The 7,583-nt window shown below is 36.2% G+C and overlaps 1 long non-coding RNA gene across 1 annotated transcript; it reads left to right on the top strand.

Moving 5' to 3' along the window:
- Positions 1-4,005: 4,005 nt before the first annotated feature.
- Positions 4,006-5,118, top strand: LOC105976312 (uncharacterized). Its single transcript, XR_001174441.2, has 2 exons — positions 4,006-4,227; positions 4,772-5,118. It is a non-coding gene; the product is annotated as an uncharacterized LOC105976312 (long non-coding RNA).
- The last annotated feature ends 2,465 nt before the right edge of the window (positions 5,119-7,583 follow it).

Here is a 7,583-nt window from a genome sequence, read left to right as displayed (position 1 = left end):
AGGATCTACTCATTCATTCGCATCACATTCATTGGTGAGGAGATTGGGCATTATACCAGATACGTTAGATGTGATGTATAGTGTGACGAGTCCATCAGGGGAAGAGATGAATTCCAACCAAATGTTGAAACATTGTTCTATTCAGATAAGTGGTAGAACACTTTGTGCGGATCTGGTTGTTTTACCTGTCGCAAATTTTGAGACTATTTTGGGCATGGATTGGCTTACAAAATATTATGCAACCATTAATTGTAATCGGAAGGTTGTCATCTTCCAGCCACCTGGTGAAGACCATTTCGAGTTTGGCGGTCATTCACTTTCATCTTCAATACCATTTATAGCTGCATTGAAGGCTCAAAAGATGATGAGTAAGGGTTGTGTTGGATACTTGGCTAATGTTATGGACACTTCAGTAGGAACACAATTGCAACCCCAAGATGTGGATGTGGTTGATCAATTTCTTGAGGTATTTCCAGATGACTTACCAGGACTGCCACCGGATCGAGAAATTGAATTTTTCATTGATACGTTGCCCGGAAGTACTCCTATTTCTAAAGCTCCATACATAATGGCACCAACAGAACTAAAAGAGTTGAAGATTCAACTACAAGACTTGTTGCATAAAGGTCTTATTCGGCCGAGTTATTCTCCTTGGGGAGCACCGGTTTTGTTTGTGAAAAAGAAAGATGGTACATTACGTTTATGCATCGATTATAGAGAACTGAACAAACTTACAATCAAGAACAAATATCCACTACCCAGAATAGATGATTTGTTTGATCAATTGCAAGGAGCATCAATATTTTCGAAGATTGATTTACGCTCGGGGTATCATCAATTGAAAATAAAGGAGGATGACATACAAAAGACTGCATTTAGAACAAGGTACGGACATTATGAATTTCTAGTCATGCCCTTTGGCTTAACAAATGCCCCCGCAGCTTTTATGGATTTGATGAATAGGGTGTTAAAGGAGTTCCTCGACAAATTTGTGATTGTGTTCATTGATGATATCTTGATCTATTCACATGATAAAGACGAACATAGAGAACATTTGAGAGTGGTGTTGCAAAAATTGAAAGAAAGGCAACTATATGCTAAATTTAAGAAGTGCGAGTTTTGGCTTGATCAAGTTGTATTCCTAGGGCATGTCGTGTCCAAGAATGGTATTTCTGTCGACCCGAGTAAGATAGAAGCTGTCAAAAATTGGCCAACACCAACAACTGTATCAAAGGTTAGAAGTTTCTTAGGATTGGCAGGATATTATCGAAGATTTGTTCAGGGATTTTCCAAGATAGCGACTCCATTAACAATGCTTACACGGAAGAACGTGAAGTATGTATGCACTGATGCATGTGAAAGTAGCTTTCGAGAGTTGAAACTGAGATTGACTACACCTCCTGTTCTTGTCATTCCTTCTGGAACTGGTGGATTCGTAGTGTATAGTGATGCTTCAAAAAATGGATTGGGTGCTGTATTGATGCAACATGGGAATGTTATCACCTATGCTTCAAGACAATTGAAAGAGTATGAGAAGAATTACCCAACTCATGATTTAGAGCTTGCTGCCGTTGTGTTTGCCTTGAAAATTTGGAGGCATTACCTATATGGTGAGAAATGTGAGATTTACACGGATCACACGAGCTTGAAGTACTTCTTCACTCAGAAAGAATTGAATATGAGACAACGAAGATGGTTAGAACTTGTGAAGGATTATGACTGTGTGATTAACTATCATCCTGGTAAAGCTAATGTGGTTGCAGATGCATTGAGTAGAAAATCTATATCTTCCTTTCTTGTTATACAGAAACAAATACTACTGGATTTACAAAGATTAGAGCTTGAAATTTTACCTAAAGGGACGGTTAGTTCTTTATCATCTTTAGTATTAAAACCCGTACTTCATGACCGAATCAAAGAGGCTCAGAAAGTGGATAAGTATTTGTCTAGGTTGCGAAGTATGATTGATGCTAAGAAGAGGCCGAACTTCTCTATTGGTTATGATGAAATGATTCGATATAAAGGCAGATTGTGTGTTCCTTTTGATACTAACATAAATGGCGACATTTTGGAAGAAGCTCACCGAAGTCCTTACTCAGTGCACCCGGGCAACACAAAAATGTATAAAGACTTACAACTACACTACTGGTGGCCTAACATGAAGAAAGATATAGCAAAATTTGTGGCTGAATGCCTCACTTGTCAACAAGTTAAAATGGAACATCAAAGACCAGCATGACTATTGAAACCTTTACTGATTCCAGAGTGGAAATGGGAGCATATTACAATGGATTTTGTGCTTGGAATGCCTAGAACACAAAGGGGATACAATTCCATATGGGTGATTGTTGATAGACTAACTAAATCAGCCCATTTTCTTCCAGTGAAGTCCACATTCAACATGGAGCAATATGCACAACAATATATTAAAGAGGTAGTTAGATTGCATGGAGTGCCAGTGTCAATAGTGTCTGATAGAGATCCGAAGTTTACTTCTGGATTTTGGAAGAGTTTGCACAATGCCATGGGGACGAAGCTTGCATTTAGTACAGCATTTCATCCACAGACTGATGGACAATCCGAGAGAGTTATTCAAATACTTGAGGATATGTTAAGAGCTTGTGTTCTAGATTTGAAAGGGAGTTGGGATGAAAAACATCCGTTGGTAGAGTTCACTTACAATAAAAGCTATCAATCTACAATTGGAATGGCACCTTATGAAGCACTATATGGGAGAAAATGTAGATCTCCAGTTCATTGGGATGAAGTTGGCGAAAGAAGTCTACTTGGGCCAGAGATGGTGCAACATACAGCTGAGACGGTACAGAAGATAATGGAAAGAATGAAGACGGCACAGAGCAGACAGAAAAAGCTATGCACATAAACGAAGAAGAGATCTAGAGTTTACAGTTGGCGACCATGTATTTTTGAAAGTGGCTCCATTGAAAGGCATCATGAGATTTGGAAAGAAAGGAAAACTTAGTCCAAGATATGTTGGTACGTTTGAAATCCTTGAAAGAGTTGGTGATAGAGCATATAGAGTAGCCTTACCTCCTTCGTTATCTGTTGTTCACAATGTTTTCCATGTGTCTATGTTGAAGAAGTACATCTCAAATCCCTCTCATGTGTTGAGTTATGAACCGTTGGAGTTTTCTGCAGATTTGTCTTATGAAGAGAAACCAATTCAAATTCTTGATCAAAAAGTCAAGGAACTGAGAAATAAAAAGATTCCATTAGTTAAGGTATTGTGGAGAAATCAATCTATTGAAGAAGCCACATGGGAAAGAGAGGAAGAAATGCATAGCAAATATCCAGAATTGTTCGGTATGTCAAATTTCGAGGGCGAAATTTTATAAGGAGGGAAGGATTGTAATGCCCAATCATCCATACATGGCCAATAATAAGCATGTTGCATCAATGCATGTATTTATAAATCATTATTCATGATGCATGATCACGACTACTTGCTACACATGTGCCTTAATTGTGTTTTAATCCGTGATCGAATACTTTTCTTAAAATGTGCTGATACATGATACATGTTATTGAACTCCTATTTTATTATTTAACATGAGACTTAAGTGATTTATTGTAGTGAGAAGCTCAGTTTCTCGGTTAAGAAGGGATCAATGTGCTAAACGCTAATATATTTGTCTTAATTGCAGTTTTGCATTTTAATTACATTTTAATATGATTAATTACATATGTAATTACTTGAAGTAACTCATATTAGACTAAAACCAAAAGTATGCAAAAGGGTGCAATTTGATTGGTTGGTTGACTAGGTTGCACAAGACCATTCTCAAATTGTTTACACTTGATTATAATGAGTAAGCATCAGCCCATATCTTATCTCAAGCTAGAAAAACGTGGAGGAACCACAAGAATCCAGCAAATATAAGCCTTCCAATCATCATCCTCCATTTGGCCTTGTTGGGAATGGGTAGATAAGTGAAGACTTTGTGTTTTGGTCTTCATTTCACTTGTCTTATTCCAAAAACCGACCAGACCTATTTCCTTAAGCTTCTCTTGATTTTTCTTCACTTCCATATTCACATAAGAGAACATCAATCATAAGAACTCATAGAAGTAGTGCTAGAACAAGTTCTGCACCTTTTCTAGCTGAAAATCCTACGTTTTGAAGTTTGAATTCATCTATAATCAAGGACTCTAGCACAACCTATATGAGACTGATCTTTTCACTTCATAGACCATATTGGGCTTGAGGTAAGTTGAAGCTTTCATTTGTTCATCATAAGAACCTAATTATGTGTGCTTTAATGTGACTTTTGCTACGTGTTCTCCATGATGTTTGAATGATTGATGGGTCATAGTGATATGAAAGAATATGTTTTGAAAATGGGAGTATGGTACTTGATTGATGGTCGAGTAGGCAAGGGACACGGGAGGAACCAGCGGACCCAACACATGGTGGCAAATACCTGAGGTGGAAAGACCAGTATGGAAAACCCACAATTAATGAAATGAAATACGGCTAATACCTGAGGTCGAAAGGCCGGTATGGAAACCCCGTATTATCTATTGGCCAAATATGATGAACAGGTTCCGAAAACGAAAGCCTATTGCTATCAGTCAAGTACCACACTTCAAGGTTACCCGATAAAGAGAAGGATTTCAAAGAAAAGGATCACAAACAAAGTCATAGATGTGATATTGTACATATTGAATGAATAACGTGTTATGTGATATATTGCTATTACATCAGTTTCAACTTGCTGAGCCATTAGCTCATTAGGTTCTTATGATGCAGGTAATGATGTACATGTTTAGAAGTTGACCTAGCCAAGAGCGGCCAGACAGAGATTTGTTCATATGCCATGCTTCGAGCCATTTTTGTAGCCGAGCTAGAAACTCTGATTTAATTTTGTTAGCCGCTCTATTATTGTTTTTGTACAATGTAATTTTGTAAACATTAAATATTTATATATGTATATGTACAGATTTTGAGAAAGTACAAAGTTTGATTTCTTTTCAAAGCATATAACTTATTTTTGTATTAAAACCATAATGTTTAAGTGTATATAAAAAGGTTAGCATCCCTAACTTAATGGTGGTGATCCGATTGGATTCTGCTGTTAGGTTGTGGGGCGTTACAAAACAAGTCATTTCCGTGAGTAAACTCTAGTTATAACAGAAAACACCCGAATGACCCTGTTTTTGTGCAGTAGTGAGAAATAAATCATAACTAATTAAATACTTACCCAAATCATACAAACGACCTATCAAAATGATGATAACAGAGAGATACATAGACTCCTAGCATTGCATATTTTCTAAGCAGAGCACCTATATGAAAATAATTTTCAAACATCGAGGCAAAACACGAAGAAATTACTAGCCGAAAAGCGTACATGCATATAGATAATAAAAATTCGCTTTCTCTTACAAAATACTACGGATTACCGATTAAATATCCAAAAGAGGGTAATCCTAATTACTATTACACATATTGTCTTTTAATAATTTCCACTGATCGGAGGAAGCGAATGGTAGAAAATACCTAAAACCGTATCAAAAGTGTTTACAAGCATATTATACAAATAAAACCACATAACAAAGTTAAGAGCCAACACAATCCACAACCCCTCCATACAATCTCCCTCCGATTCTCGAACTCGATTCCCAACTTCACTCCTCGGGCTCCATATCGGGTATACCTACAAACATACAACACCTATATGAGCCTTTGGGGACTCAATGAGAATCTTGAAGTATTATCGAATACACATAACACATAGATCATACATATATATACATAAATATATATTATACATGGACATGCAACATAGATTAAAACAATCATATACTTCCCTTTTTCGTCGGAGTTCTTCATCACATAATTGTCACACGCATAGAGTGAGATAAATTCCCACTTTTATAACCCTATGATCCCAAGACCATAGAGCGAGAATATCCCACCTTTTATGCCATGAAACGTATTGATGATTATAGAATGAGAATCTCCCACCTTTATAACCCTACGATCCCAAGACCATAGAGTGAGATTTTCCCATCTATATCCTCAACACCGTAATGCCACATGCATGACATGAAAAATCATCGGGAATCCGTCGAAAGAATCAATCTAAGTTCCCGGTAAATAACCTCATATTTTTCCAATCCGTCTATCTACGTGGAATCAAACCACCACTAGGCCCTACGGTACCGACTCGGCGTACCCGGGATATTTACCGTAACCTCGAAAGACTTTCCATCATATTTTACTTTTTAAAAATTCATGACACTAATGCACCCACACATGCACCCTTCTACTTACCCTTCTCTGATCCTCACACCCAATGATTAACACATAAGCAAGCAAGAGCACATAGAAAATTACAAATAAAGTTTCACAAAATAATTTAGCCATAAAAACATAAAAGTAACCAAAATTTTAACATGCAAGGATAATCTAACATCAAAAGTTCATTAAACCTAGCATTTTTAAAAGAATAAAATTCAAGACTTCCATCTTTACATTTATTCAAGTAAATAGAATAGATGTTCACATGCAAGAGTATTTTAAATCAAGTTAGCACAAATTCTTAGTTCTTTCATCATTTTTCATAGAAACACTAGATCGTAACATGCGAGGCTTTAGATCAACCCTCAATCACTAGACCTTAACATGCAAGACCTTAGATCAACAATCAATCACCAAACCTTAACATTTAAGGCCTTAAAACAACAATCAACACAACATCAACACATGCAAGATAGCAAATAAACCAAATAAGCAATTTTAAGCATTTTACCTCAAAAATTCGAAAGTTCCATAGCTAAGCCAAAAATCAATTTCTTTTCACAAATCCACAATCAAACACTAGATTAACACATGCAAGCTACTAATTAAGCCAAATAAGCAATTTAAGCATTTTTTCCCCCAAAAATCCGAAAGTTTCATGGCTAGGCCAAAAATTCATTTTCTTTTCAACAATCAAACTCTAGAATAACACATGCAAGGCACTAAGTAAAGCCAAATAAGCAATTTAAGAGGTTTTCCCCAAATTTTCAAAAAAACATAAAACTTTAAGAACAAAGTTATATTTTCAAAACACTAACATGCAATCATCATCTAAACCATATAATCACATAATATGCAAGAATCAACAAATAAATCACATAAAAACCGAAAATACTAGTGGTGTTGCATGTTTGAGCAAGAATTCAAGAATTCTCACCTCTACTCTTTAGGGAAAGGATTTGTTAGCTCTTTTCTCTCTAATAGAAGAAGAAATTAAGATTTAGATTATATATTAAGATAATAAGAAGAACAATAAGAACAAGAAGAACTTGGATGAAGAAGAGCTTGGCTCTTTTCGAAAGAAAAAGAAAAAGAAGAGGAAGAAGAAGCTTACTTAGCCTTGGCCAAAAATTCTTCTTCTATTGAAATAGAAGGATACTTTTAACTTCAAGATGGTAAGAGTGGAGTTTGAGAGTGCATTTTGATCTTGGACATTGGAGGTATTTATAGAGTTTTTGGAGAGTTCAAAGCCAATGGAGAAAAAAGGGAAACACATTTTTTGTGGGGGTGATTTTGCAATTTTAAAAAATGAGAGTGG

Source organism: Erythranthe guttata, chromosome 2, assembly GCF_056151865.1.
Source record: "Erythranthe guttata isolate IM_541 chromosome 2, IM_541, whole genome shotgun sequence".
Taxonomy (NCBI): domain Eukaryota; kingdom Viridiplantae; phylum Streptophyta; class Magnoliopsida; order Lamiales; family Phrymaceae; genus Erythranthe; species Erythranthe guttata.
The sequence above is the reverse complement of the archived record's forward strand: the minus strand, read 5'-3'. Positions and strand labels throughout refer to the sequence as shown.